We start from the raw sequence: 27,968 nt of genomic DNA, 5'->3' as shown, positions 1-27,968 counted from the left end.
TTTGTTTGCTTTCAACCCCCTTTGATTTCAGAGGTGCATGGAAAGAGGCCTTGCTGGGGGGTCGCAAGCAGCTCGACTTTGGCCGCAGCGCGACAGGCTCCTGCCAGCAGCTTGTTCCTCGTTAGTATAGTGGTGAGTATCCCCGCCTGTCACGCGGGAGACCGGGGTTCGATTCCCCGACGGGGAGAGCTTTGCATTTTTTCTCGCCCGAGTCTTGCTTTCGTGCGGAGCTCTTTCCCAAGACTGTCCTCACAGTTCCTTCTTGGACATGGTCCCACCTCAGGAAGTCGAGCTTTCCGTTTGATACCGAGAAGCTTGGCCGCTCGCCAGCTCCTCGTTCACGTAGCGCCGACAGTAGCAGGTTGGTTTCACCTATAAAAGCACCGCCTCATCCCTAGGAATGACTCGGCACCGCCACTTTTCCTTCGGCGCAAAAGAAACAGTGTGCTGAAATGGTCAGACTTGAGATTTTCTTCAGACCACTTGGCTAATAAGAGGACTCCAGATATCCTCTTTAGGAGCTGTTTTCAGGGTGGCAGAAGATCTGAGGAGGTGCACAACCGGCCGAACCCCTAGAGATCCCAAGAGCAATGGCATCTGCCCGGAGACTGCCCGATCTTTCCGTCATACTTTCCAAGAGGTCCCGTCTTTGTCGGAGGATGTCAGTCATTCATTCAGCTGAATGCCATTTCCATCAACTGCCGCCGTTTGTTTGCTTTCAACCCCCTTTGATTTCAGAGGTGCATGGAAAGAGGCCTTGCTGGGGGGTCGCAAGCAGCTCGACTTTGGCCGCAGCGCGACAGGCCCCTGCCAGCAGCTTGTTCCTCGTTAGTATAGTGGTGAGTTTCCCCGCCTGTCACGCGGGAGACCGGGGTTCGATTCCCCGACGGGGAGAGCTTTGCATTTTTTCTCGCCCGAGTCTTGCTTTCGTGCGGAGCTCTTTCCCAAGACTGTCCTCACAGTTCCTTCTTGGACATGGTCCCACCTCAGGAAGTCGAGCTTTCCGTTTGATACCGAGAAGCTTGGCCGCTCGCCAGCTCCTCGTTCACGTAGCGCCGACAGTAGCAGGTTGGTTTCACCTATAAAAGCACCGCCTCATCCCTAGGAATGACTCGGCACCGCCACTTTTCCTTCGGCGCAAAAGAAACAGTGTGCTGAAATGGTCAGACTTGAGATTTTCTTCAGACCACTTGGCTAATAAGAGGACTCCAGATATCCTCTTTAGGAGCTGTTTTCAGGGTGGCAGAAGATCTGAGGAGGTGCACAACCGGCCGAACCCCTAGAGATCCCAAGAGCAATGGCATCTGCCCGGAGACTGCCCGATCTTTCCGTCATACTTTCCAAGAGGTCCCGTCTTTGTCGGAGGATGTCAGTCATTCATTCAGCTGAATGCCATTTCCATCAACTGCCGCCGTTTGTTTGCTTTCAACCCCCTTTGATTTCAGAGGTGCATGGAAAGAGGCCTTGCTGGGGGGTCGCAAGCAGCTCGACTTTGGCCGCAGCGCGACAGGCCCCTGCCAGCAGCTTGTTCCTCGTTAGTATAGTGGTGAGTATCCCCGCCTGTCACGCGGGAGACCGGGGTTCGATTCCCCGACGGGGAGAGCTTTGCATTTTTTCTCGCCCGAGTCTTGCTTTCGTGCGGAGCTCTTTCCCAAGACTGTCCTCACAGTTCCTTCTTGGACATGGTCCCACCTCAGGAAGTCGAGCTTTCCGTTTGATACCGAGAAGCTTGGCCGCTCGCCAGCTCCTCGTTCACGTAGCGCCGACAGTAGCAGGTTGGTTTCACCTATAAAAGCACCGCCTCATCCCTAGGAATGACTCGGCACCGCCACTTTTCCTTCGGCGCAAAAGAAACAGTGTGCTGAAATGGTCAGACTTGAGATTTTCTTCAGACCACTTGGCTAATAAGAGGACTCCAGATATCCTCTTTAGGAGCTGTTTTCAGGGTGGCAGAAGATCTGAGGAGGTGCACAACCGGCCGAACCCCTAGAGATCCCAAGAGCAATGGCATCTGCCCGGAGACTGCCCGATCTTTCCGTCATACTTTCCAAGAGGTCCCGTCTTTGTCGGAGGATGTCAGTCATTCATTCAGCTGAATGCCATTTCCATCAACTGCCGCCGTTTGTTTGCTTTCAACCCCCTTTGATTTCAGAGGTGCATGGAAAGAGGCCTTGCTGGGGGGTCGCAAGCAGCTCGACTTTGGCCGCAGCGCGACAGGCTCCTGCCAGCAGCTTGTTCCTCGTTAGTATAGTGGTGAGTATCCCCGCCTGTCACGCGGGAGACCGGGGTTCGATTCCCCGACGGGGAGAGCTTTGCATTTTTTCTCGCCCGAGTCTTGCTTTCGTGCGGAGCTCTTTCCCAAGACTGTCCTCACAGTTCCTTCTTGGACATGGTCCCACCTCAGGAAGTCGAGCTTTCCGTTTGATACCGAGAAGCTTGGCCGCTCGCCAGCTCCTCGTTCACGTAGCGCCGACAGTAGCAGGTTGGTTTCACCTATAAAAGCACCGCCTCATCCCTAGGAATGACTCGGCACCGCTACTTTTCCTTCGGCGCAAAAGAAACAGTGTGCTGAAATGGTCAGACTTGAGATTTTCTTCAGACCACTTGGCTAATAAGAGGACTCCAGATATCCTCTTTAGGAGCTGTTTTCAGGGTGGCAGAAGATCTGAGGAGGTGCACAACCGGCCGAACCCCTAGAGATCCCAAGAGCAATGGCATCTGCCCGGAGACTGCCCGATCTTTCCGTCATACTTTCCAAGAGGTCCCGTCTTTGTCGGAGGATGTCAGTCATTCATTCAGCTGAATGCCATTTCCATCAACTGCCGCCGTTTGTTTGCTTTCAACCCCCTTTGATTTCAGAGGTGCATGGAAAGAGGCCTTGCTGGGGGGTCGCAAGCAGCTCGACTTTGGCCGCAGCGCGACAGGCCCCTGCCAGCAGCTTGTTCCTCGTTAGTATAGTGGTGAGTTTCCCCGCCTGTCACGCGGGAGACCGGGGTTCGATTCCCCGACGGGGAGAGCTTTGCATTTTTTCTCGCCCGAGTCTTGCTTTCGTGCGGAGCTCTTTCCCAAGACTGTCCTCACAGTTCCTTCTTGGACATGGTCCCACCTCAGGAAGTCGAGCTTTCCGTTTGATACCGAGAAGCTTGGCCGCTCGCCAGCTCCTCGTTCACGTAGCGCCGACAGTAGCAGGTTGGTTTCACCTATAAAAGCACCGCCTCATCCCTAGGAATGACTCGGCACCGCCACTTTTCCTTCGGCGCAAAAGAAACAGTGTGCTGAAATGGTCAGACTTGAGATTTTCTTCAGACCACTTGGCTAATAAGAGGACTCCAGATATCCTCTTTAGGAGCTGTTTTCAGGGTGGCAGAAGATCTGAGGAGGTGCACAACCGGCCGAACCCCTAGAGATCCCAAGAGCAATGGCATCTGCCCGGAGACTGCCCGATCTTTCCGTCATACTTTCCAAGAGGTCCCGTCTTTGTCGGAGGATGTCAGTCATTCATTCAGCTGAATGCCATTTCCATCAACTGCCGCCGTTTGTTTGCTTTCAACCCCCTTTGATTTCAGAGGTGCATGGAAAGAGGCCTTGCTGGGGGGTCGCAAGCAGCTCGACTTTGGCCGCAGCGCGACAGGCCCCTGCCAGCAGCTTGTTCCTCGTTAGTATAGTGGTGAGTATCCCCGCCTGTCACGCGGGAGACCGGGGTTCGATTCCCCGACGGGGAGAGCTTTGCATTTTTTCTCGCCCGAGTCTTGCTTTCGTGCGGAGCTCTTTCCCAAGACTGTCCTCACAGTTCCTTCTCGGACATGGTCCCACCTCAGGAAGTCGAGCTTTCCGTTTGATACCGAGAAGCTTGGCCGCTCGCCAGCTCCTCGTTCACGTAGCGCCGACAGTAGCAGGTTGGTTTCACCTATAAAAGCACCGCCTCATCCCTAGGAATGACTCGGCACCGCCACTTTTCCTTCGGCGCAAAAGAAACAGTGTGCTGAAATGGTCAGACTTGAGATTTTCTTCAGACCACTTGGCTAATAAGAGGACTCCAGATATCCTCTTTAGGAGCTGTTTTCAGGGTGGCAGAAGATCTGAGGAGGTGCACAACCGGCCGAACCCCTAGAGATCCCAAGAGCAATGGCATCTGCCCGGAGACTGCCCGATCTTTCCGTCATACTTTCCAAGAGGTCCCGTCTTTGTCAGAGGATGTCAGTCATTCATTCAGCTGAATGCCATTTCCATCAACTGCCGCCGTTTGTTTGCTTTCAACCCCCTTTGATTTCAGAGGTGCATGGAAAGAGGCCTTGCTGGGGGGTCGCAAGCAGCTCGACTTTGGCCGCAGCGCGACAGGCCCCTGCCAGCAGCTTGTTCCTCGTTAGTATAGTGGTGAGTATCCCCGCCTGTCACGCGGGAGACCGGGGTTCGATTCCCCGACGGGGAGAGCTTTGCATTTTTTCTCGCCCGAGTCTTGCTTTCGTGCGGAGCTCTTTCCCAAGACTGTCCTCACAGTTCCTTCTTGGACATGGTCCCACCTCAGGAAGTCGAGCTTTCCGTTTGATACCGAGAAGCTTGGCCGCTCGCCAGCTCCTCGTTCACGTAGCGCCGACAGTAGCAGGTTGGTTTCACCTATAAAAGCACCGCCTCATCCCTAGGAATGACTCGGCACCGCCACTTTTCCTTCGGCGCAAAAGAAACAGTGTGCTGAAATGGTCAGACTTGAGATTTTCTTCAGACCACTTGGCTAATAAGAGGACTCCAGATATCCTCTTTAGGAGCTGTTTTCAGGGTGGCAGAAGATCTGAGGAGGTGCACAACCGGCCGAACCCCTAGAGATCCCAAGAGCAATGGCATCTGCCCGGAGACTGCCCGATCTTTCCGTCATACTTTCCAAGAGGTCCCGTCTTTGTCGGAGGATGTCAGTCATTCATTCAGCTGAATGCCATTTCCATCAACTGCCGCCGTTTGTTTGCTTTCAACCCCCTTTGATTTCAGAGGTGCATGGAAAGAGGCCTTGCTGGGGGGTCGCAAGCAGCTCGACTTTGGCCGCAGCGCGACAGGCCCCTGCCAGCAGCTTGTTCCTCGTTAGTATAGTGGTGAGTATCCCCGCCTGTCACGCGGGAGACCGGGGTTCGATTCCCCGACGGGGAGAGCTTTGCATTTTTTCTCGCCCGAGTCTTGCTTTTGTGCGGAGCTCTTTCCCAAGACTGTCCTCACAGTTCCTTCTCGGACATGGTCCCACCTCAGGAAGTCGAGCTTTCCGTTTGATACCGAGAAGCTTGGCCGCTCGCCAGCTCCTCGTTCACGTAGCGCCGACAGTAGCAGGTTGGTTTCACCTATAAAAGCACCGCCTCATCCCTAGGAATGACTCGGCACCGCCACTTTTCCTTCGGCGCAAAAGAAACAGTGTGCTGAAATGGTCAGACTTGAGATTTTCTTCAGACCACTTGGCTAATAAGAGGACTCCAGATATCCTCTTTAGGAGCTGTTTTCAGGGTGGCAGAAGATCTGAGGAGGTGCACAACCGGCCGAACCCCTAGAGATCCCAAGAGCAATGGCATCTGCCCGGAGACTGCCCGATCTTTCCGTCATACTTTCCAAGAGGTCCCGTCTTTGTCGGAGGATGTCAGTCATTCATTCAGCTGAATGCCATTTCCATCAACTGCCGCCGTTTGTTTGCTTTCAACCCCCTTTGATTTCAGAGGTGCATGGAAAGAGGCCTTGCTGGGGGGTCGCAAGCAGCTCGACTTTGGCCGCAGCGCGACAGGCCCCTGCCAGCAGCTTGTTCCTCGTTAGTATAGTGGTGAGTATCCCCGCCTGTCACGCGGGAGACCGGGGTTCGATTCCCCGACGGGGAGAGCTTTGCATTTTTTCTCGCCCGAGTCTTGCTTTCGTGCGGAGCTCTTTCCCAAGACTGTCCTCACAGTTCCTTCTTGGACATGGTCCCACCTCAGGAAGTCGAGCTTTCCGTTTGATACCGAGAAGCTTGGCCGCTCGCCAGCTCCTCGTTCACGTAGCGCCGACAGTAGCAGGTTGGTTTCACCTATAAAAGCACCGCCTCATCCCTAGGAATGACTCGGCACCGCCACTTTTCCTTCGGCGCAAAAGAAACAGTGTGCTGAAATGGTCAGACTTGAGATTTTCTTCAGACCACTTGGCTAATAAGAGGACTCCAGATATCCTCTTTAGGAGCTGTTTTCAGGGTGGCAGAAGATCTGAGGAGGTGCACAACCGGCCGAACCCCTAGAGATCCCAAGAGCAATGGCATCTGCCCGGAGACTGCCCGATCTTTCCGTCATACTTTCCAAGAGGTCCCGTCTTTGTCGGAGGATGTCAGTCATTCATTCAGCTGAATGCCATTTCCATCAACTGCCGCCGTTTGTTTGCTTTCAACCCCCTTTGATTTCAGAGGTGCATGGAAAGAGGCCTTGCTGGGGGGTCGCAAGCAGCTCGACTTTGGCCGCAGCGCGACAGGCCCCTGCCAGCAGCTTGTTCCTCGTTAGTATAGTGGTGAGTATCCCCGCCTGTCACGCGGGAGACCGGGGTTCGATTCCCCGACGGGGAGAGCTTTGCATTTTTTCTCGCCCGAGTCTTGCTTTCGTGCGGAGCTCTTTCCCAAGACTGTCCTCACAGTTCCTTCTTGGACATGGTCCCACCTCAGGAAGTCGAGCTTTCCGTTTGATACCGAGAAGCTTGGCCGCTCGCCAGCTCCTCGTTCACGTAGCGCCGACAGTAGCAGGTTGGTTTCACCTATAAAAGCACCGCCTCATCCCTAGGAATGACTCGGCACCGCCACTTTTCCTTCGGCGCAAAAGAAACAGTGTGCTGAAATGGTCAGACTTGAGATTTTCTTCAGACCACTTGGCTAATAAGAGGACTCCAGATATCCTCTTTAGGAGCTGTTTTCAGGGTGGCAGAAGATCTGAGGAGGTGCACAACCGGCCGAACCCCTAGAGATCCCAAGAGCAATGGCATCTGCCCGGAGACTGCCCGATCTTTCCGTCATACTTTCCAAGAGGTCCCGTCTTTGTCGGAGGATGTCAGTCATTCATTCAGCTGAATGCCATTTCCATCAACTGCCGCCGTTTGTTTGCTTTCAACCCCCTTTGATTTCAGAGGTGCATGGAAAGAGGCCTTGCTGGGGGGTCGCAAGCAGCTCGACTTTGGCTGCAGCGCGACAGGCCCCTGCCAGCAGCTTGTTCCTCGTTAGTATAGTGGTGAGTATCCCCGCCTGTCACGCGGGAGACCGGGGTTCGATTCCCCGACGGGGAGAGCTTTGCATTTTTTCTCGCCCGAGTCTTGCTTTCGTGCGGAGCTCTTTCCCAAGACTGTCCTCACAGTTCCTTCTTGGACATGGTCCCACCTCAGGAAGTCGAGCTTTCCGTTTGATACCGAGAAGCTTGGCCGCTCGCCAGCTCCTCGTTCACGTAGCGCCGACAGTAGCAGGTTGGTTTCACCTATAAAAGCACCGCCTCATCCCTAGGAATGACTCGGCACCGCCACTTTTCCTTCGGCGCAAAAGAAACAGTGTGCTGAAATGGTCAGACTTGAGATTTTCTTCAGACCACTTGGCTAATAAGAGGACTCCAGATATCCTCTTTAGGAGCTGTTTTCAGGGTGGCAGAAGATCTGAGGAGGTGCACAACCGGCCGAACCCCTAGAGATCCCAAGAGCAATGGCATCTGCCCGGAGACTGCCCGATCTTTCCGTCATACTTTCCAAGAGGTCCCGTCTTTGTCGGAGGATGTCAGTCATTCATTCAGCTGAATGCCATTTCCATCAACTGCCGCCGTTTGTTTGCTTTCAACCCCCTTTGATTTCAGAGGTGCATGGAAAGAGGCCTTGCTGGGGGGTCGCAAGCAGCTCGACTTTGGCCGCAGCGCGACAGGGCACTGCCAGCAGCTTGTTCCTCGTTAGAATAGTGGTGAGTATCCCCGCCTGTCACGCGGGAGACCGGGGTTCGATTCCCCGACGGCGAGAGCTTTGCACTTTTTCTCGCCCGAGTCTTGCTTTCGTGCGGAGCTCTTTCCCAAGACTGTCCTCACAGTTCCTTCTTGGACATGGTCCCACCTCAGGAAGTCGAGCTTTCCGTTTGATACCGAGAAGCTTGGCCGCTCGCCAGCTCCTCGTTCACGTAGCGCCGACAGTAGCAGGTTGGTTTCACCTATAAAAGCACCGCCTCATCCCTAGGAATGACTCGGCACCACCACTTTTCCTTCGGCGCAAAAGAAACAGTGTGCTGAAATGGTCAGACTTGAGATTTTCTTCAGACCACTTGGCTAATAAGAGGACTCCAGATATCCTCTTTAGGAGCTGTTTTCAGGGTGGCAGAAGATCTGAGGAGGTGCACAACCGGCCGAACCCCTAGAGATCCCAAGAGCAATGGCATCTGCCCGGAGACTGCCCGATCTTTCCGTCATACTTTCCAAGAGGTCCCGTCTTTGTCGGAGGATGTCAGTCATTCATTCAGCTGAATGCCATTTCCATCAACTGCCGCCGTTTGTTTGCTTTCAACCCCCTTTGATTTCAGAGGTGCATGGAAAGAGGCCTTGCTGGGGGGTCGCAAGCAGCTCGACTTTGGCCGCAGCGCGACAGGCCCCTGCCAGCAGCTTGTTCCTCGTTAGTATAGTGGTGAGTATCCCCGTCTGTCACGCGGGAGACCGGGGTTCTATTCCCCGACGGGGAGAGCTTTGCATTTTTTCTCGCCCGAGTCTTGCTTTCGTGCGGAGCTCTTTCCCAAGACTGTCCTCACAGTTCCTTCTTGGACATGGTCCCACCTCAGGAAGTCGAGCTTTCCGTTTGATACCGAGAAGCTTGGCCGCTCGCCAGCTCCTCGTTCACGTAGCGCCGACAGTAGCAGGTTGGTTTCACCTATAAAAGCACCGCCTCATCCCTAGGAATGACTCGGCACCGCCACTTTTCCTTCGGCGCAAAAGAAACAGTGTGCTGAAATGGTCAGACTTGAGATTTTCTTCAGACCACTTGGCTAATAAGAGGACTCCAGATATCCTCTTTAGGAGCTGTTTTCAGGGTGGCAGAAGATCTGAGGAGGTGCACAACCGGCCGAACCCCTAGAGATCCCAAGAGCAATGGCATCTGCCCGGAGACTGCCCGATCTTTCCGTCATACTTTCCAAGAGGTCCCGTCTTTGTCGGAGGATGTCAGTCATTCATTCAGCTGAATGCCATTTCCATCAACTGCCGCCGTTTGTTTGCTTTCAACCCCCTTTGATTTCAGAGGTGCATGGAAAGAGGCCTTGCTGGGGGGTCGCAAGCAGCTCGACTTTGGCCGCAGCGCGACAGGGCACTGCCAGCAGCTTGTTCCTCGTTAGAATAGTGGTGAGTATCCCCGCCTGTCACGCGGGAGACCGGGGTTCGATTCCCCGACGGCGAGAGCTTTGCACTTTTTCTCGCCCGAGTCTTGCTTTCGTGCGGAGCTCTTTCCCAAGACTGTCCTCACAGTTCCTTCTTGGACATGGTCCCACCTCAGGAAGTCGAGCTTTCCGTTTGATACCGAGAAGCTTGGCCGCTCGCCAGCTCCTCGTTCACGTAGCGCCGACAGTAGCAGGTTGGTTTCACCTATAAAAGCACCGCCTCATCCCTAGGAATGACTCGGCACCGCCACTTTTCCTTCGGCGCAAAAGAAACAGTGTGCTGAAATGGTCAGACTTGAGATTTTCTTCAGACCACTTGGCTAATAAGAGGACTCCAGATATCCTCTTTAGGAGCTGTTTTCAGGGTGGCAGAAGATCTGAGGAGGTGCACAACCGGCCGAACCCCTAGAGATCCCAAGAGCAATGGCATCTGCCCGGAGACTGCCCGATCTTTCCGTCATACTTTCCAAGAGGTCCCGTCTTTGTCGGAGGATGTCAGTCATTCATTCAGCTGAATGCCATTTCCATCAACTGCCGCCGTTTGTTTGCTTTCAACCCCCTTTGATTTCAGAGGTGCATGGAAAGAGGCCTTGCTGGGGGGTCGCAAGCAGCTCGACTTTGGCCGCAGCGCGACAGGCCCCTGCCAGCAGCTTGTTCCTCGTTAGTATAGTGGTGAGTATCCCCGCCTGTCACGCGGGAGACCGGGGTTCTATTCCCCGACGGGGAGAGCTTTGCATTTTTTCTCGCCCGAGTCTTGCTTTCGTGCGGAGCTCTTTCCCAAGACTGTCCTCACAGTTCCTTCTTGGACATGGTCCCACCTCAGGAAGTCGAGCTTTCCGTTTGATACCGAGAAGCTTGGCCGCTCGCCAGCTCCTCGTTCACGTAGCGCCGACAGTAGCAGGTTGGTTTCACCTATAAAAGCACCGCCTCATCCCTAGGAATGACTCGGCACCGCCACTTTTCCTTCGGCGCAAAAGAAACAGTGTGCTGAAATGGTCAGACTTGAGATTTTCTTCAGACCACTTGGCTAATAAGAGGACTCCAGATATCCTCTTTAGGAGCTGTTTTCAGGGTGGCAGAAGATCTGAGGAGGTGCACAACAGGCCGAACCCCTAGAGATCCCAAGAGCATTGGCATCTGCCCGGAGACTGCCCGATCTTTCCGTCATACTTTCCAAGAGGTCCCGTCTTTGTCGGAGGATGTCAGTCATTCATTCAGCTGAATGCCATTTCCATCAACTGCCGCCGTTTGTTTGCTTTCAACCCCCTTTGATTTCAGAGGTGCATGGAAAGAGGCCTTGCTGGGGGGTCGCAAGCAGCTCGACTTTGGCCGCAGCGCGACAGGCCCCTGCCAGCAGCTTGTTCCTCGTTAGTATAGTGGTGAGTATCCCCGCCTGTCACGCGGGAGACCGGGGTTCTATTCCCCGACGGGGAGAGCTTTGCATTTTTTCTCGCCCGAGTCTTGCTTTCGTGCGGAGCTCTTTCCCAAGACTGTCCTCACAGTTCCTTCTTGGACATGGTCCCACCTCAGGAAGTCGAGCTTTCCGTTTGATACCGAGAAGCTTGGCCGCTCGCCAGCTCCTCGTTCACGTAGCGCCGACAGTAGCAGGTTGGTTTCACCTATAAAAGCACCGCCTCATCCCTAGGAATGACTCGGCACCGCCACTTTTCCTTCGGCGCAAAAGAAACAGTGTGCTGAAATGGTCAGACTTGAGATTTTCTTCAGACCACTTGGCTAATAAGAGGACTCCAGATATCCTCTTTAGGAGCTGTTTTCAGGGTGGCAGAAGATCTGAGGAGGTGCACAACCGGCCGAACCCCTAGAGATCCCAAGAGCAATGGCATCTGCCCGGAGACTGCCCGATCTTTCCGTCATACTTTCCAAGAGGTCCCGTCTTTGTCGGAGGATGTCAGTCATTCATTCAGCTGAATGCCATTTCCATCAACTGCCGCCGTTTGTTTGCTTTCAACCCCCTTTGATTTCAGAGGTGCATGGAAAGAGGCCTTGCTGGGGGGTCGCAAGCAGCTCGACTTTGGCCGCAGCGCGACAGGCCCCTGCCAGCAGCTTGTTCCTCGTTAGTATAGTGGTGAGTATCCCCACCTGTCACGCGGGAGACCGGGGTTCGATTCCCCGACGGGGAGAGCTTTGCATTTTTTCTCGCCCGAGTCTTGCTTTCGTGCGGAGCTCTTTCCCAAGACTGTCCTCACAGTTCCTTCTTGGACATGGTCCCACCTCAGGAAGTCGAGCTTTCCGTTTGATACCGAGAAGCTTGGCCGCTCGCCAGCTCCTCGTTCACGTAGCGCCGACAGTAGCAGGTTGGTTTCACCTATAAAAGCACCGCCTCATCCCTAGGAATGACTCGGCACCGCCACTTTTCCTTCGGCGCAAAAGAAACAGTGTGCTGAAATGGTCAGACTTGAGATTTTCTTCAGACCACTTGGCTAATAAGAGGACTCCAGATATCCTCTTTAGGAGCTGTTTTCAGGGTGGCAGAAGATCTGAGGAGGTGCACAACCGGCCGAACCCCTAGAGATCCCAAGAGCAATGGCATCTGCCCGGAGACTGCCCGATCTTTCCGTCATACTTTCCAAGAGGTCCCGTCTTTGTCGGAGGATGTCAGTCATTCATTCAGCTGAATGCCATTTCCATCAACTGCCGCCGTTTGTTTGCTTTCAACCCCCTTTGATTTCAGAGGTGCATTGAAAGAGGCCTTGCTGGGGGGTCGCAAGCAGCTCGACTTTGGCCGCAGCGCGACAGGCCCCTGCCAGCAGCTTGTTCCTCGTTAGTATAGTGGTGAGTATCCCCGCCTGTCACGCGGGAGACCGGGGTTCGATTCCCCGACGGGGAGAGCTTTGCATTTTTTCTCGCCCGAGTCTTGCTTTCGTGCGGAGCTCTTTCCCAAGACTGTCCTCACAGTTCCTTCTTGGACATGGTCCCACCTCAGGAAGTCGAGCTTTCCGTTTGATACCGAGAAGCTTGGCCGCTCGCCAGCTCCTCGTTCACGTAGCGCCGACAGTAGCAGGTTGGTTTCACCTATAAAAGCACCGCCTCATCCCTAGGAATGACTCGGCACCGCCACTTTTCCTTCGGCGCAAAAGAAACAGTGTGCTGAAATGGTCAGACTTGAGATTTTCTTCAGACCACTTGGCTAATAAGAGGACTCCAGATATCCTCTTTAGGAGCTGTTTTCAGGGTGGCAGAAGATCTGAGGAGGTGCACAACCGGCCGAACCCCTAGAGATCCCAAGAGCAATGGCATCTGCCCGGAGACTGCCCGATCTTTCCGTCATACTTTCCAAGAGGTCCCGTCTTTGTCGGAGGATGTCAGTCATTCATTCAGCTGAATGCCATTTCCATCAACTGCCGCCGTTTGTTTGCTTTCAACCCCCTTTGATTTCAGAGGTGCATGGAAAGAGGCCTTGCTGGGGGGTCGCAAGCAGCTCGACTTTGGCCGCAGCGCGACAGGCCCCTGCCAGCAGCTTGTTCCTCGTTAGAATAGTGGTGAGTATCCCCGCCAGTCACGCGGGAGACCGGGGTTCGATTCCCCGACGGGGAGAGCTTTGCATTTTTTCTCGCCCGAGTCTTGCTTTCGTGCGGAGCTCTTTCCCAAGACTGTCCTCACAGTTCCTTCTTGGACATGGTCCCACCTCAGGAAGTCGAGCTTTCCGTTTGATACCGAGAAGCTTGGCCGCTCGCCAGCTCCTCGTTCACGTAGCGCCGACAGTAGCAGGTTGGTTTCACCTATAAAAGCACCGCCTCATCCCTAGGAATGACTCGGCACCGCCACTTTTCCTTCGGCGCAAAAGAAACAGTGTGCTGAAATGGTCAGACTTGAGATTTTCTTCAGACCACTTGGCTAATAAGAGGACTCCGGATATCCTCTTTAGGAGCTGTTTTCAGGGTGGCAGAAGATCTGAGGAGGTGCACAACCGGCCGAACCCCTAGAGATCCCAAGAGCAATGGCATCTGCCCGGAGACTGCCCGATCTTTCCGTCATACTTTCCAAGAGGTCCCGTCTTTGTCGGAGGATGTCAGTCATTCATTCAGCTGAATGCCATTTCCATCAACTGCCGCCGTTTGTTTGCTTTCAACCCCCTTTGATTTCAGAGGTGCATGGAAAGAGGCCTTGCTGGGGGGTCGCAAGCAGCTCGACTTTGGCCGCAGCGCGACAGGCCCCTGCCAGCAGCTTGTTCCTCGTTAGTATAGTGGTGAGTATCCCCGCCTGTCACGCGGGAGACCGGGGTTCTATTCCCCGACGGGGAGAGCTTTGCATTTTTTCTCGCCCGAGTCTTGCTTTCGTGCGGAGCTCTTTCCCAAGACTGTCCTCACAGTTCCTTCTTGGACATGGTCCCACCTCAGGAAGTCGAGCTTTCCGTTTGATACCGAGAAGCTTGGCCGCTCGCCAGCTCCTCGTTCACGTAGCGCCGACAGTAGCAGGTTGGTTTCACCTATAAAAGCACCGCCTCATCCCTAGGAATGACTCGGCACCGCCACTTTTCCTTCGGCGCAAAAGAAACAGTGTGCTGAAATGGTCAGACTTGAGATTTTCTTCAGACCACTTGGCTAATAAGAGGACTCCAGATATCCTCTTTAGGAGCTGTTTTCAGGGTGGCAGAAGATCTGAGGAGGTGCACAACCGGCCGAACCCCTAGAGATCCCAAGAGCAATGGCATCTGCCCGGAGACTGCCCGATCTTTCCGTCATACTTTCCAAGAGGTCCCGTCTTTGTCGGAGGATGTCAGTCATTCATTCAGCTGAATGCCATTTCCATCAACTGCCGCCGTTTGTTTGCTTTCAACCCCCTTTGATTTCAGAGGTGCATGGAAAGAGGCCTTGCTGGGGGGTCGCAAGCAGCTCGACTTTGGCCGCAGCGCGACAGGCCCCTGCCAGCAGCTTGTTCCTCGTTAGTATAGTGGTGAGTATCCCCGCCTGTCACGCGGGAGACCGGGGTTCGATTCCCCGACGGGGAGAGCTTTGCATTTTTTCTCGCCCGAGTCTTGCTTTCGTGCGGAGCTCTTTCCCAAGACTGTCCTCACAGTTCCTTCTTGGACATGGTCCCACCTCAGGAAGTCGAGCTTTCCGTTTGATACCGAGAAGCTTGGCCGCTCGCCAGCTCCTCGTTCACGTAGCGCCGACAGTAGCAGGTTGGTTTCACCTATAAAAGCACCGCCTCATCCCTAGGAATGACTCGGCACCGCCACTTTTCCTTCGGCGCAAAAGAAACAGTGTGCTGAAATGGTCAGACTTGAGATTTTCTTCAGACCACTTGGCTAATAAGAGGACTCCAGATATCCTCTTTAGGAGCTGTTTTCAGGGTGGCAGAAGATCTGAGGAGGTGCACAACCGGCCGAACCCCTAGAGATCCCAAGAGCAATGGCATCTGCCCGGAGACTGCCCGATCTTTCCGTCATACTTTCCAAGAGGTCCCGTCTTTGTCGGAGGATGTCAGTCATTCATTCAGCTGAATGCCATTTCCATCAACTGCCGCCGTTTGTTTGCTTTCAACCCCCTTTGATTTCAGAGGTGCATGGAAAGAGGCCTTGCTGGGGGGTCGCAAGCAGCTCGACTTTGGCCGCAGCGCGACAGGCCCCTGCCAGCAGCTTGTTCCTCGTTAGTATAGTGGTGAGTATCCCCGCCTGTCACGCGGGAGACCGGGGTTCGATTCCCCGACGGGGAGAGCTTTGCATTTTTTCTCGCCCGAGTCTTGCTTTCGTGCGGAGCTCTTTCCCAAGACTGTCCTCACAGTTCCTTCTTGGACATGGTCCCACCTCAGGAAGTCGAGCTTTCCGTTTGATACCGAGAAGCTTGGCCGCTCGCCAGCTCCTCGTTCACGTAGCGCCGACAGTAGCAGGTTGGTTTCACCTATAAAAGCACCGCCTCATCCCTAGGAATGACTCGGCACCGCCACTTTTCCTTCGGCGCAAAAGAAACAGTGTGCTGAAATGGTCAGACTTGAGATTTTCTTCAGACCACTTGGCTAATAAGAGGACTCCGGATATCCTCTTTAGGAGCTGTTTTCAGGGTGGCAGAAGATCTGAGGAGGTGCACAACCGGCCGAACCCCTAGAGATCCCAAGAGCAATGGCATCTGCCCGGAGACTGCCCGATCTTTCCGTCATACTTTCCAAGAGGTCCCGTCTTTGTCGGAGGATGTCAGTCATTCATTCAGCTGAATGCCATTTCCATCAACTGCCGCCGTTTGTTTGCTTTCAACCCCCTTTGATTTCAGAGGTGCATGGAAAGAGGCCTTGCTGGGGGGTCGCAAGCAGCTCGACTTTGGCCGCAGCGCGACAGGCCCCTGCCAGCAGCTTGTTCCTCGTTAGTATAGTGGTGAGTATCCCCGCCTGTCACGCGGGAGACCGGGGTTCGATTCCCTGACGGGGAGAGCTTTGCATTTTTTCTCGCCCGAGTCTTGCTTTCGTGCGGAGCTCTTTCCCAAGACTGTCCTCACAGTTCCTTCTTGGACATGGTCCCACCTCAGGAAGTCGAGCTTTCCGTTTGATACCGAGAAGCTTGGCCGCTCGCCAGCTCCTCGTTCACGTAGCGCCGACAGTAGCAGGTTGGTTTCACCTATAAAAGCACCGCCTCATCCCTAGGAATGACTCGGCACCGCCACTTTTCCTTCGGCGCAAAAGAAACAGTGTGCTGAAATGGTCAGACTTGAGATTTTCTTCAGACCACTTGGCTAATAAGAGGACTCCAGATATCCTCTTTAGGAGCTGTTTTCAGGGTGGCAGAAGATCTGAGGAGGTGCACAACCGGCCGAACCCCTAGAGATCCCAAGAGCAATGGCATCTGCCCGGAGACTGCCCGATCTTTCCGTCATACTTTCCAAGAGGTCCCGTCTTTGTCGGAGGATGTCAGTCATTCATTCAGCTGAATGCCATTTCCATCAACTGCCGCCGTTTGTTTGCTTTCAACCCCCTTTGATTTCAGAGGTGCATGGAAAGAGGCCTTGCTGGGGGGTCGCAAGCAGCTCGACTTTGGCCGCAGCGCGACAGGCCCCTGCCAGCAGCTTGTTCCTCGTTAGTATAGTGGTGAGTATCCCCGCCTGTCACGCGGGAGACCGGGGTTCGATTCCCCGACGGGGAGAGCTTTGCATTTTTTCTCGCCCGAGTCTTGCTTTCGTGCGGAGCTCTTTCCCAAGACTGTCCTCACAGTTCCTTCTTGGACATGGTCCCACCTCAGGAAGTCGAGCTTTCCGTTTGATACCGAGAAGCTTGGCCGCTCGCCAGCTCCTCGTTCACGTAGCGCCGACAGTAGCAGGTTGGTTTCACCTATAAAAGCACCGCCTCATCCCTAGGAATGACTCGGCACCGCCACTTTTCCTTCGGCGCAAAAGAAACAGTGTGCTGAAATGGTCAGACTTGAGATTTTCTTCAGACCACTTGGCTAATAAGAGGACTCCAGATATCCTCTTTAGGAGCTGTTTTCAGGGTGGCAGAAGATCTGAGGAGGTGCACAACCGGCCGAACCCCTAGAGATCCCAAGAGCAATGGCATCTGCCCGGAGACTGCCCGATCTTTCCGTCATACTTTCCAAGAGGTCCCGTCTTTGTCGGAGGATGTCAGTCATTCATTCAGCTGAATGCCATTTCCATCAACTGCCGCCGTTTGTTTGCTTTCAACCCCCTTTGATTTCAGAGGTGCATGGAAAGAGGCCTTGCTGGGGGGTCGCAAGCAGCTCGACTTTGGCCGCAGCGCGACAGGCCCCTGCCAGCAGCTTGTTCCTCGTTAGTATAGTGGTGAGTATCCCCGCCTGTCACGCGGGAGACCGGGGTTCGATTCCCCGACGGGGAGAGCTTTGCATTTTTTCTCGCCCGAGTCTTGCTTTCGTGCGGAGCTCTTTCCCAAGACTGTCCTCACAGTTCCTTCTTGGACATGGTCCCACCTCAGGAAGTCGAGCTTTCCGTTTGATACCGAGAAGCTTGGCCGCTCGCCAGCTCCTCGTTCACGTAGCGCCGACAGTAGCAGGTTGGTTTCACCTATAAAAGCACCGCCTCATCCCTAGGAATGACTCGGCACCGCCACTTTTCCTTCGGCGCAAAAGAAACAGTGTGCTGAAATGGTCAGACTTGAGATTTTCTTCAGACCACTTGGCTAATAAGAGGACTCCGGATATCCTCTTTAGGAGCTGTTTTCAGGGTGGCAGAAGATCTGAGGAGGTGCACAACCGGCCGAACCCCTAGAGATCCCCAGAGCAATGGCATCTGCCCGGAGACTGCCCGATCTTTCCGTCATACTTTCCAAGAGGTCCCGTCTTTGTCGGAGGATGTCAGTCATTCATTCAGCTGAATGCCATTTCCATCAACTGCCGCCGTTTGTTTGCTTTCAACCCCCTTTGATTTCAGAGGTGCATGGAAAGAGGCCTTGCTGGGGGGTCGCAAGCAGCTCGACTTTGGCCGCAGCGCGACAGGCCCCTGCCAGCAGCTTGTTCCTCGTTAGTATAGTGGTGAGTATCCCCGCCTGTCACGCGGGAGACCGGGGTTCGATTCCCTGACGGGGAGAGCTTTGCATTTTTTCTCGCCCGAGTCTTGCTTTCGTGCGGAGCTCTTTCCCAAGACTGTCCTCACAGTTCCTTCTTGGACATGGTCCCACCTCAGGAAGTCGAGCTTTCCGTTTGATACCGAGAAGCTTGGCCGCTCGCCAGCTCCTCGTTCACGTAGCGCCGACAGTAGCAGGTTGGTTTCACCTATAAAAGCACCGCCTCATCCCTAGGAATGACTCGGCACCGCCACTTTTCCTTCGGCGCAAAAGAAACAGTGTGCTGAAATGGTCAGACTTGAGATTTTCTTCAGACCACTTGGCTAATAAGAGGACTCCAGATATCCTCTTTAGGAGCTGTTTTCAGGGTGGCAGAAGATCTGAGGAGGTGCACAACCGGCCGAACCCCTAGAGATCCCAAGAGCAATGGCATCTGCCCGGAGACTGCCCGATCTTTCCGTCATACTTTCCAAGAGGTCCCGTCTTTGTCGGAGGATGTCAGTCATTCATTCAGCTGAATGCCATTTCCATCAACTGCCGCCGTTTGTTTGCTTTCAACCCCCTTTGATTTCAGAGGTGCATGGAAAGAGGCCTTGCTGGGGGGTCGCAAGCAGCTCGACTTTGGCCGCAGCGCGACAGGCCCCTGCCAGCAGCTTGTTCCTCGTTAGTATAGTGGTGAGTATCCCCGCCTGTCACGCGGGAGACCGGGGTTCGATTCCCCGACGGGGAGAGCTTTGCATTTTTTCTCGCCCGAGTCTTGCTTTCGTGCGGAGCTCTTTCCCAAGACTGTCCTCACAGTTCCTTCTTGGACATGGTCCCACCTCAGGAAGTCGAGCTTTCCGTTTGATACCGAGAAGCTTGGCCGCTCGCCAGCTCCTCGTTCACGTAGCGCCGACAGTAGCAGGTTGGTTTCACCTATAAAAGCACCGCCTCATCCCTAGGAATGACTCGGCACCGCCACTTTTCCTTCGGCGCAAAAGAAAGAGTGTGCTGAAATGGTCAGACTTGAGATTTTCTTCAGACCACTTGGCTAATAAGAGGACTCCAGATATCCTCTTTAGGAGCTGTTTTCAGGGTGGCAGAAGATCTGAGGAGGTGCACAACCGGCCGAACCCCTAGAGATCCCAAGAGCAATGGCATCTGCCCGGAGACTGCCCGATCTTTCCGTCATACTTTCCAAGAGGTCCCGTCTTTGTCGGAGGATGTCAGTCATTCATTCAGCTGAATGCCATTTCCATCAACTGCCGCCGTTTGTTTGCTTTCAACCCCCTTTGATTTCAGAGGTGCATGGAAAGAGGCCTTGCTGGGGGGTCGCAAGCAGCTCGACTTTGGCCGCAGCGCGACAGGCCCCTGCCAGCAGCTTGTTCCTCGTTAGTATAGTGGTGAGTATCCCCGCCTGTCACGCGGGAGACCGGGGTTCGATTCCCCGACGGGGAGAGCTTTGCATTTTTTCTCGCCCGAGTCTTGCTTTCCTGCGGAGCTCTTTCCCAAGACTGTCCTCACAGTTCCTTCTTGGACATGGTCCCACCTCAGGAAGTCGAGCTTTCCGTTTGATACCGAGAAGCTTGGCCGCTCGCCAGCTCCTCGTTCACGTAGCGCCGACAGTAGCAGGTTGGTTTCACCTATAAAAGCACCGCCTCATCCCTAGGAATGACTCGGCACCGCCACTTTTCCTTCGGCGCAAAAGAAACAGTGTGCTGAAATGGTCAGACTTGAGATTTTCTTCAGACCACTTGGCTAATAAGAGGACTCCAGATATCCTCTTTAGGAGCTGTTTTCAGGGTGGCAGAAGATCTGAGGAGGTGCACAACCGGCCGAACCCCTAGAGATCCCAAGAGCAATGGCATCTGCCCGGAGACTGCCCGATCTTTCCGTCATACTTTCCAAGAGGTCCCGTCTTTGTCGGAGGATGTCAGTCATTCATTCAGCTGAATGCCATTTCCATCAACTGCCGCCGTTTGTTTGCTTTCAACCCCCTTTGATTTCAGAGGTGCATGGAAAGAGGCCTTGCTGGGGGGTCGCAAGCAGCTCGACTTTGGCCGCAGCGCGACAGGCCCCTGCCAGCAGCTTGTTCCTCGTTAGTATAGTGGTGAGTATCCCCGTCTGTCACGCGGGAGACCGGGGTTCTATTCCCCGACGGGGAGAGCTTTGCATTTTTTCTCGCCCGAGTCTTGCTTTCGTGCGGAGCTCTTTCCCAAGACTGTCCTCACAGTTCCTTCTTGGACATGGTCCCACCTCAGGAAGTCGAGCTTTCCGTTTGATACCGAGAAGCTTGGCCGCTCGCCAGCTCCTCGTTCACGTAGCGCCGACAGTAGCAGGTTGGTTTCACCTATAAAAGCACCGCCTCATCCCTAGGAATGACTCGGCACCGCCACTTTTCCTTCGGCGCAAAAGAAACAGTGTGCTGAAATGGTCAGACTTGAGATTTTCTTCAGACCACTTGGCTAATAAGAGGACTCCAGATATCCTCTTTAGGAGCTGTTTTCAGGGTGGCAGAAGATCTGAGGAGGTGCACAACCGGCCGAACCCCTAGAGATCCCAAGAGCAATGGCATCTGCCCGGAGACTGCCCGATCTTTCCGTCATACTTTCCAAGAGGTCCCGTCTTTGTCGGAGGATGTCAGTCATTCATTCAGCTGAATGCCATTTCCATCAACTGCCGCCGTTTGTTTGCTTTCAACCCCCTTTGATTTCAGAGTTGCATGGAAAGAGGCCTTGCTGGGGGGTCGCAAGCAGCTCGACTTTGGCCGCAGCGCGACAGGCCCCTGCCAGCAGCTTGTTCCTCGTTAGTATAGTGGTGAGTATCCCCGCCTGTCACGCGGGAGACCGGGATTCGATTCCCCGACGGGGAGAGCTTTGCATTTTTTCTCGCCCGAGTCTTGCTTTCGTGCGGAGCTCTTTCCCAAGACTGTCCTCACAGTTCCTTCTTGGACATGGTCCCACCTCAGGAAGTCGAGCTTTCCGTTTGATACCGAGAAGCTTGGCCGCTCGCCAGCTCCTCGTTCACGTAGCGCCGACAGTAGCAGGTTGGTTTCACCTATAAAAGCACCGCCTCATCCCTAGGAATGACTCGGCACCGCCACTTTTCCTTCGGCGCAAAAGAAACAGTGTGCTGAAATGGTCAGACTTGAGATTTTCTTCAGACCACTTGGCTAATAAGAGGACTCCAGATATCCTCTTTAGGAGCTGTTTTCAGGGTGGCAGAAGATCTGAGGAGGTGCACAACCGGCCGAACCCCTAGAGATCCCAAGAGCAATGGCATCTGCCCGGAGACTGCCCGATCTTTCCGTCATACTTTCCAAGAGGTCCCGTCTTTGTCGGAGGATGTCAGTCATTCATTCAGCTGAATGCCATTTCCATCAACTGCCGCCGTTTGTTTGCTTTCAACCCCCTTTGATTTCAGAGTTGCATGGAAAGAGGCCTTGCTGGGGGGTCGCAAGCAGCTCGACTTTGGCCGCAGCGCGACAGGCCCCTGCCAGCAGCTTGTTCCTCGTTAGTATAGTGGTGAGTATCCCCGCCTGTCACGCGGGAGACCGGGGTTCGATTCCCCGACGGGGAGAGCTTTGCATTTTTTCTCGCCCGAGTCTTGCTTTCGTGCGGAGCTCTTTCCCAAGACTGTCCTCACAGTTCCTTCTTGGACATGGTCCCACCTCAGGAAGTCGAGCTTTCCGTTTGATACCGAGAAGCTTGGCCGCTCGCCAGCTCCTCGTTCACGTAGCGCCGACAGTAGCAGGTTGGTTTCACCTATAAAAGCACCGCCTCATCCCTAGGAATGACTCGGCACCGCCACTTTTCCTTCGGCGCAAAAGAAACAGTGTGCTGAAATGGTCAGACTTGAGATTTTCTTCAGACCACTTGGCTAATAAGAGGACTCCAGATATCCTCTTTAGGAGCTGTTTTCAGGGTGGCAGAAGATCTGAGGAGGTGCACAACCGGCCGAACCCCTAGAGATCCCAAGAGCAATGGCATCTGCCCGGAGACTGCCCGATCTTTCCGTCATACTTTCCAAGAGGTCCCGTCTTTGTCGGAGGATGTCAGTCATTCATTCAGCTGAATGCCATTTCCATCAACTGCCGCCGTTTGTTTGCTTTCAACCCCCTTTGATTTCAGAGTTGCATGGAAAGAGGCCTTGCTGGGGGGTCGCAAGCAGCTCGACTTTGGCCGCAGCGCGACAGGCCCCTGCCAGCAGCTTGTTCCTCGTTAGTATAGTGGTGAGTATCCCCGCCTGTCACGCGGGAGACCGGGATTCGATTCCCCGACGGGGAGAGCTTTGCATTTTTTCTCGCCCGAGTCTTGCTTTCGTGCGGAGCTCTTTCCCAAGACTGTCCTCACAGTTCCTTCTTGGACATGGTCCCACCTCAGGAAGTCGAGCTTTCCGTTTGATACCGAGAAGCTTGGCCGCTCGCCAGCTCCTCGTTCACGTAGCGCCGACAGTAGCAGGTTGGTTTCACCTATAAAAGCACCGCCTCATCCCTAGGAATGACTCGGCACCGCCACTTTTCCTTCGGCGCAAAAGAAACAGTGTGCTGAAATGGTCAGACTTGAGATTTTCTTCAGACCACTTGGCTAATAAGAGGACTCCAGATATCCTCTTTAGGAGCTGTTTTCAGGGTGGCAGAAGATCTGAGGAGGTGCACAACCGGCCGAACCCCTAGAGATCCCAAGAGCAATGGCATCTGCCCGGAGACTGCCCGATCTTTCCGTCATACTTTCCAAGAGGTCCCGTCTTTGTCGGAGGATGTCAGTCATTCATTCAGCTGAATGCCATTTCCATCAACTGCCGCCGTTTGTTTGCTTTCAACCCCCTTTGATTTCAGAGGTGCATGGAAAGAGGCCTTGCTGGGGGGTCGCAAGCAGCTCGACTTTGGCCGCAGCGCGACAGGCCCCTGCCAGCAGCTTGTTCCTCGTTAGTATAGTAGTGAGTATCCCCGCCTGTCACGCGGGAGACCGGGGTTCGATTCCCCGACGGGGAGAGCTTTGCATTTTTTCTCGCCCGAGTCTTGCTTTCGTGCGGAGCTCTTTCCCAAGACTGTCCTCACAGTTCCTTCTTGGACATGGTCCCACCTCAGGAAGTCGAGCTTTCCGTTTGATACCGAGAAGCTTGGCCGCTCGCCAGCTCCTCGTTCACGTAGCGCCGACAGTAGCAGGTTGGTTTCACCTATAAAAGCACCGCCTCATCCCTAGGAATGACTCGGCACCGCCACTTTTCCTTCGGCGCAAAAGAAACAGTGTGCTGAAATGGTCAGACTTGAGATTTTCTTCAGACCACTTGGCTAATAAGAGGACTCCAGATATCCTCTTTAGGAGCTGTTTTCAGGGTGGCAGAAGATCTGAGGAGGTGCACAACCGGCCGAACCCCTAGAGATCCCAAGAGCAATGGCATCTGCCCGGAGACTGCCCGATCTTTCCGTCATACTTTCCAAGAGGTCCCGTCTTTGTCGGAGGATGTCAGTCATTCATTCAGCTGAATGCCATTTCCATCAACTGCCGCCGTTTGTTTGCTTTCAACCCCCTTTGATTTCAGAGGTGCATGGAAAGAGGCCTTGCTGGGGGGTCGCAAGCAGCTCGACTTTGGCCGCAGCGCGACAGGCCCCTGCCAGCAGCTTGTTCCTCGTTAGTATAGTGGTGAGTATCCCCGCCTGTCACGCGGGAGACCGGGGTTCGATTCCCCGACGGGGAGAGCTTTGCATTTTTTCTCGCCCGAGTCTTGCTTTCGTGCGGAGCTCTTTCCCAAGACTGTCCTCACAGTTCCTTCTTGGACATGGTCCCACCTCAGGAAGTCGAGCTTTCCGTTTGATACCGAGAAGCTTGGCCGCTCGCCAGCTCCTCGTTCACGTAGCGCCGACAGTAGCAGGTTGGTTTCACCTATAAAAGCACCGCCTCATCCCTAGGAATGACTCGGCACCGCCACTTTTCCTTCGGCGCAAAAGAAACAGTGTGCTGAAATGGTCAGACTTGAGATTTTCTTCAGACCACTTGGCTAATAAGAGGACTCCAGATATCCTCTTTAGGAGCTGTTTTCAGGGTGGCAGAAGATCTGAGGAGGTGCACAACCGGCCGAACCCCTAGAGATCCCAAGAGCAATGGCATCTGCCCGGAGACTGCCCGATCTTTCCGTCATACTTTCCAAGAGGTCCCGTCTTTGTCGGAGGATGTCAGTCATTCATTCAGCTGAATGCCATTTCCATCAACTGCCGCCGTTTGTTTGCTTTCAACCCCCTTTGATTTCAGAGGTGCATGGAAAGAGGCCTTGCTGGGGGGTCGCAAGCAGCTCGACTTTGGCCGCAGCGCGACAGGCCCCTGCCAGCAGCTTGTTCCTCGTTAGTATAGTGGTGAGTATCCCCGTCTGTCACGCGGGAGACCGGGGTTCTATTCCCCGACGGGGAGAGCTTTGCATTTTTTCTCGCCCGAGTCTTGCTTTCGTGCGGAGCTCTTTCCCAAGACTGTCCTCACAGTTCCTTCTTGGACATGGTCCCACCTCAGGAAGTCGAGCTTTCCGTTTGATACCGAGAAGCTTGGCCGCTCGCCAGCTCCTCGTTCACGTAGCGCCGACAGTAGCAGGTTGGTTTCACCTATAAAAGCACCGCCTCATCCCTAGGAATGACTCGGCACCGCCACTTTTCCTTCGGCGCAAAAGAAACAGTGTGCTGAAATGGTCAGACTTGAGATTTTCTTCAGACCACTTGGCTAATAAGAGGACTCCAGATATCCTCTTTAGGAGCTGTTTTCAGGGTGGCAGAAGATCTGAGGAGGTGCACAACCGGCCGAACCCCTAGAGATCCCAAGAGCAATGGCATCTGCCCGGAGACTGCCCGATCTTTCCGTCATACTTTCCAAGAGGTCCCGTCTTTGTCGGAGGATGTCAGTCATTCATTCAGCTGAATGCCATTTCCATCAACTGCCGCCGTTTGTTTGCTTTCAACCCCCTTTGATTTCAGAGGTGCATGGAAAGAGGCCTTGCTGGGGGGTCGCAAGCAGCTCGACTTTGGCAGCAGCGCGACAGGCCCCTGCCAGCAGCTTGTTCCTCGTTAGTATAGTGGTGAGTATCCCCGCCTGTCACGCGGGAGACCGGGGTTCGATTCCCCGACGGGGAGAGCTTTGCATTTTTTCTCGCCCGAGTCTTGCTTTCGTGCGGAGCTCTTTCCCAAGACTGTCCTCACAGTTCCTTCTTGGACATGGTCCCACCTCAGGAAGTCGAGCTTTCCGTTTGATACCGAGAAGCTTGGCCGCTCGCCAGCTCCTCGTTCACGTAGCGCCGACAGTAGCAGGTTGGTTTCACCTATAAAAGCACCGCCTCATCCCTAGGAATGACTCGGCACCGCCACTTTTCCTTCGGCGCAAAAGAAACAGTGTGCTGAAATGGTCAGACTTGAGATTTTCTTCAGACCACTTGGCTAATAAGAGGACTCCAGATATCCTCTTTAGGAGCTGTTTTCAGGGTGGCAGAAGATCTGAGGAGGTGCACAACCGGCCGAACCCCTAGAGATCCCAAGAGCAATGGCATCTGCCCGGAGACTGCCCGATCTTTCCGTCATACTTTCCAAGAGGTCCCGTCTTTGTCGGAGGATGTCAGTCATTCATTCAGCTGAATGCCATTTCCATCAACTGCCGCCGTTTGTTTGCTTTCAACCCCCTTTGATTTCAGAGTTGCATGGAAAGAGGCCTTGCTGGGGGGTCGCAAGCAGCTCGACTTTGGCCGCAGCGCGACAGGCCCCTGCCAGCAGCTTGTTCCTCGTTAGTATAGTGGTGAGTATCCCCGCCTGTCACGCGGGAGACCGGGATTCTATTCCCCGACGGGGAGAGCTTTGCATTTTTTCTCGCCCGAGTCTTGCTTTCGTGCGGAGCTCTTTCCCAAGACTGTCCTCACAGTTCCTTCTTGGACATGGTCCCACCTCAGGAACTCGAGCTTTCCGTTTGATACCGAGAAGCTTGGCCGCTCGCCAGCTCCTCGTTCACGTAGCGCCGACAGTAGCAGGTTGGTTTCACCTATAAAAGCACCGCCTCATCCCTAGGAATGACTCGGCACCGCCACTTTTCCTTCGGCGCAAAAGAAACAGTGTGCTGAAATGGTCAGACTTGAGATTTTCTTCAGACCACTTGGCTAATAAGAGGACTCCAGATATCCTCTTTAGGAGCTGTTTTCAGGGTGGCAGAAGATCTGAGGAGGTGCACAACCGGCCGAACCCCTAGAGATCCCAAGAGCAATGGCATCTGCCCGGAGACTGCCCGATCTTTCCGTCATACTTTCCAAGAGGTCCCGTCTTTGTCGGAGGATGTCAGTCATTCATTCAGCTGAATGCCATTTCCATCAACTGCCGCCGTTTGTTTGCTTTCAACCCCCTTTGATTTCAGAGGTGCATGGAAAGAGGCCTTGCTGGGGGGTCGCAAGCAGCTCGACTTTGGCCGCAGCGCGACAGGCCCCTGCCAGCAGCTTGTTCCTCGTTAGTATAGTGGTGAGTATCCCCGCCTGTCACGCGGGAGACCGGGGTTCTATTCCCCGACGGGGAGAGCTTTGCATTTTTTCTCGCCCGAGTCTTGCTTTCGTGCGGAGCTCTTTCCCAAGACTGTCCTCACAGTTCCTTCTTGGACATGGTCCCACCTCAGGAAGTCGAGCTTTCCGTTTGATACCGAGAAGCTTGGCCGCTCGCCAGCTCCTCGTTCACGTAGCGCCGACAGTAGCAGGTTGGTTTCACCTATAAAAGCACCGCCTCATCCCTAGCAATGACTCGGCACCGCCACTTTTCCTTCGGCGCAAAAGAAACAGTGTGCTGAAATGGTCAGACTTGAGATTTTCTTCAGACCACTTGGCTAATAAGAGGACTCCAGATATCCTCTTTAGGAGATGTTTTCAGGGTGGCAGAAGATCTGAGGAGGTGCACAACCGGCCGAACCCCTAGAGATCCCAAGAGCAATGGCATCTGCCCGGAGACTGCCCGATCTTTCCGTCATACTTTCCAAGAGGTCCCGTCTTTGTCGGAGGATGTCAGTCATTCATTCAGCTGAATGCCATTTCCATCAACTGCCGCCGTTTGTTTGCTTTCAACCCCCTTTGATTTCAGAGGTGCATGGAAAGAGGCCTTGCTGGGGGGTCGCAAGCAGCTCGACTTTGGCCGCAGCGCGACAGGCCCCTGCCAGCAGCTTGTTCCTCGTTAGTATAGTGGTGAGTATCCCCGCCTGTCACGCGGGAGACCGGGGTTCGATTCCCCGACGGGGAGAGCTTTGCATTTTTTCTCGCCCGAGTCTTGCTTTCGTGCGGAGCTCTTTCCCAAGACTGTCCTCACAGTTCCTTCTTGGACATGGTCCCACCTCAGGAAGTCGAGCTTTCCGTTTGATACCGAGAAGCTTGGCCGCTCGCCAGCTCCTCGTTCACGTAGCGCCGACAGTAGCAGGTTGGTTTCACCTATAAAAGCACCGCCTCATCCCTAGGAATGACTCGGCACCGCCACTTTTCCTTCGGCGCAAAAGAAACAGTGTGCTGAAATGGTCAGACTTGAGATTTTCTTCAGACCACTTGGCTAATAAGAGGACTCCAGATATCCTCTTTAGGAGCTGTTTTCAGGGTGGCAGAAGATCTGAGGAGGTGCACAACCGGCCGAACCCCTAGAGATCCCAAGAGCAATGGCATCTGCCCGGAGACTGCCCGATCTTTCCGTCATACTTTCCAAGAGGTCCCGTCTTTGTCGGAGGATGTCAGTCCTTCATTCAGCTGAATGCCATTTCCATCAACTGCCGCCGTTTGTTTGCTTTCAACCCCCTTTGATTTCAGAGGTGCATGGAAAGAGGCCTTGCTGGGGGGTCGCAAGCAGCTCGACTTTGGCCGCAGCGCGACAGGCCCCTGCCAGCAGCTTGTTCCTCGTTAGTATAGTGGTGAGTATCCCCGCCTCACGCGGGAGACCGGGGTTCGATTCCCCGACGGGGAGAGCTTTGCATTTTTTCTCGCCCGAGTCTTGCTTTCGTGCGGAGCTCTTTCCCAAGACTGTCCTCACAGTTCCTTCTTGGACATGGTCCCACCTCAGGAAGTCGAGCTTTCCGTTTGATACCGAGAAGCTTGGCCGCTCGCCAGCTCCTCGTTCACGTAGCGCCGACAGTAGCAGGTTGGTTTCACCTATAAAAGCACCGCCTCATCCCTA

At 54.3% G+C, this 27,968-nt stretch overlaps 20 non-coding genes across 20 annotated transcripts; all 20 read left to right on the top strand.

Annotated features, from left to right (window-relative positions):
- Positions 1-115: 115 nt before the first annotated feature.
- TRNAD-GUC (transfer RNA aspartic acid (anticodon GUC)) lies at positions 116-187 on the top strand. The gene has a single exon. It is a non-coding gene; the product is annotated as a tRNA-Asp (tRNA).
- Positions 188-1,529: 1,342 nt separating this feature from the next.
- Positions 1,530-1,601, top strand: TRNAD-GUC (transfer RNA aspartic acid (anticodon GUC)). Its single transcript has one exon. It is a non-coding gene; the product is annotated as a tRNA-Asp (tRNA).
- A 635-nt stretch (positions 1,602-2,236) lies between these two features.
- TRNAD-GUC (transfer RNA aspartic acid (anticodon GUC)) lies at positions 2,237-2,308 on the top strand. The gene has a single exon. It is a non-coding gene; the product is annotated as a tRNA-Asp (tRNA).
- A 1,342-nt stretch (positions 2,309-3,650) lies between these two features.
- TRNAD-GUC (transfer RNA aspartic acid (anticodon GUC)) lies at positions 3,651-3,722 on the top strand. The gene has a single exon. It is a non-coding gene; the product is annotated as a tRNA-Asp (tRNA).
- Positions 3,723-4,357: 635 nt separating this feature from the next.
- On the top strand, positions 4,358-4,429 carry TRNAD-GUC (transfer RNA aspartic acid (anticodon GUC)). Its single transcript has one exon. It is a non-coding gene; the product is annotated as a tRNA-Asp (tRNA).
- A 635-nt stretch (positions 4,430-5,064) lies between these two features.
- TRNAD-GUC (transfer RNA aspartic acid (anticodon GUC)) lies at positions 5,065-5,136 on the top strand. The gene has a single exon. It is a non-coding gene; the product is annotated as a tRNA-Asp (tRNA).
- Positions 5,137-5,771: 635 nt separating this feature from the next.
- Positions 5,772-5,843, top strand: TRNAD-GUC (transfer RNA aspartic acid (anticodon GUC)). The gene has a single exon. It is a non-coding gene; the product is annotated as a tRNA-Asp (tRNA).
- Positions 5,844-6,478: 635 nt separating this feature from the next.
- On the top strand, positions 6,479-6,550 carry TRNAD-GUC (transfer RNA aspartic acid (anticodon GUC)). Its single transcript has one exon. It is a non-coding gene; the product is annotated as a tRNA-Asp (tRNA).
- Positions 6,551-7,185: 635 nt separating this feature from the next.
- On the top strand, positions 7,186-7,257 carry TRNAD-GUC (transfer RNA aspartic acid (anticodon GUC)). Its single transcript has one exon. It is a non-coding gene; the product is annotated as a tRNA-Asp (tRNA).
- Positions 7,258-12,134: 4,877 nt separating this feature from the next.
- On the top strand, positions 12,135-12,206 carry TRNAD-GUC (transfer RNA aspartic acid (anticodon GUC)). Its single transcript has one exon. It is a non-coding gene; the product is annotated as a tRNA-Asp (tRNA).
- Positions 12,207-14,255: 2,049 nt separating this feature from the next.
- On the top strand, positions 14,256-14,327 carry TRNAD-GUC (transfer RNA aspartic acid (anticodon GUC)). Its single transcript has one exon. It is a non-coding gene; the product is annotated as a tRNA-Asp (tRNA).
- Positions 14,328-14,962: 635 nt separating this feature from the next.
- Positions 14,963-15,034, top strand: TRNAD-GUC (transfer RNA aspartic acid (anticodon GUC)). The gene has a single exon. It is a non-coding gene; the product is annotated as a tRNA-Asp (tRNA).
- Positions 15,035-16,376: 1,342 nt separating this feature from the next.
- TRNAD-GUC (transfer RNA aspartic acid (anticodon GUC)) lies at positions 16,377-16,448 on the top strand. The gene has a single exon. It is a non-coding gene; the product is annotated as a tRNA-Asp (tRNA).
- Positions 16,449-17,083: 635 nt separating this feature from the next.
- Positions 17,084-17,155, top strand: TRNAD-GUC (transfer RNA aspartic acid (anticodon GUC)). Its single transcript has one exon. It is a non-coding gene; the product is annotated as a tRNA-Asp (tRNA).
- A 1,342-nt stretch (positions 17,156-18,497) lies between these two features.
- Positions 18,498-18,569, top strand: TRNAD-GUC (transfer RNA aspartic acid (anticodon GUC)). Its single transcript has one exon. It is a non-coding gene; the product is annotated as a tRNA-Asp (tRNA).
- Positions 18,570-19,204: 635 nt separating this feature from the next.
- On the top strand, positions 19,205-19,276 carry TRNAD-GUC (transfer RNA aspartic acid (anticodon GUC)). Its single transcript has one exon. It is a non-coding gene; the product is annotated as a tRNA-Asp (tRNA).
- A 2,049-nt stretch (positions 19,277-21,325) lies between these two features.
- On the top strand, positions 21,326-21,397 carry TRNAD-GUC (transfer RNA aspartic acid (anticodon GUC)). The gene has a single exon. It is a non-coding gene; the product is annotated as a tRNA-Asp (tRNA).
- A 2,049-nt stretch (positions 21,398-23,446) lies between these two features.
- Positions 23,447-23,518, top strand: TRNAD-GUC (transfer RNA aspartic acid (anticodon GUC)). Its single transcript has one exon. It is a non-coding gene; the product is annotated as a tRNA-Asp (tRNA).
- A 1,342-nt stretch (positions 23,519-24,860) lies between these two features.
- TRNAD-GUC (transfer RNA aspartic acid (anticodon GUC)) lies at positions 24,861-24,932 on the top strand. The gene has a single exon. It is a non-coding gene; the product is annotated as a tRNA-Asp (tRNA).
- A 2,049-nt stretch (positions 24,933-26,981) lies between these two features.
- Positions 26,982-27,053, top strand: TRNAD-GUC (transfer RNA aspartic acid (anticodon GUC)). The gene has a single exon. It is a non-coding gene; the product is annotated as a tRNA-Asp (tRNA).
- Positions 27,054-27,968: the final 915 nt, after the last annotated feature.

The sequence above is a fragment of the Engystomops pustulosus genome, chromosome 7 (assembly GCF_040894005.1).
Source record: "Engystomops pustulosus chromosome 7, aEngPut4.maternal, whole genome shotgun sequence".
Lineage (NCBI taxonomy): Eukaryota > Metazoa > Chordata > Amphibia > Anura > Leptodactylidae > Engystomops > Engystomops pustulosus.
The sequence above is the reverse complement of the archived record's forward strand: the minus strand, read 5'-3'. Positions and strand labels throughout refer to the sequence as shown.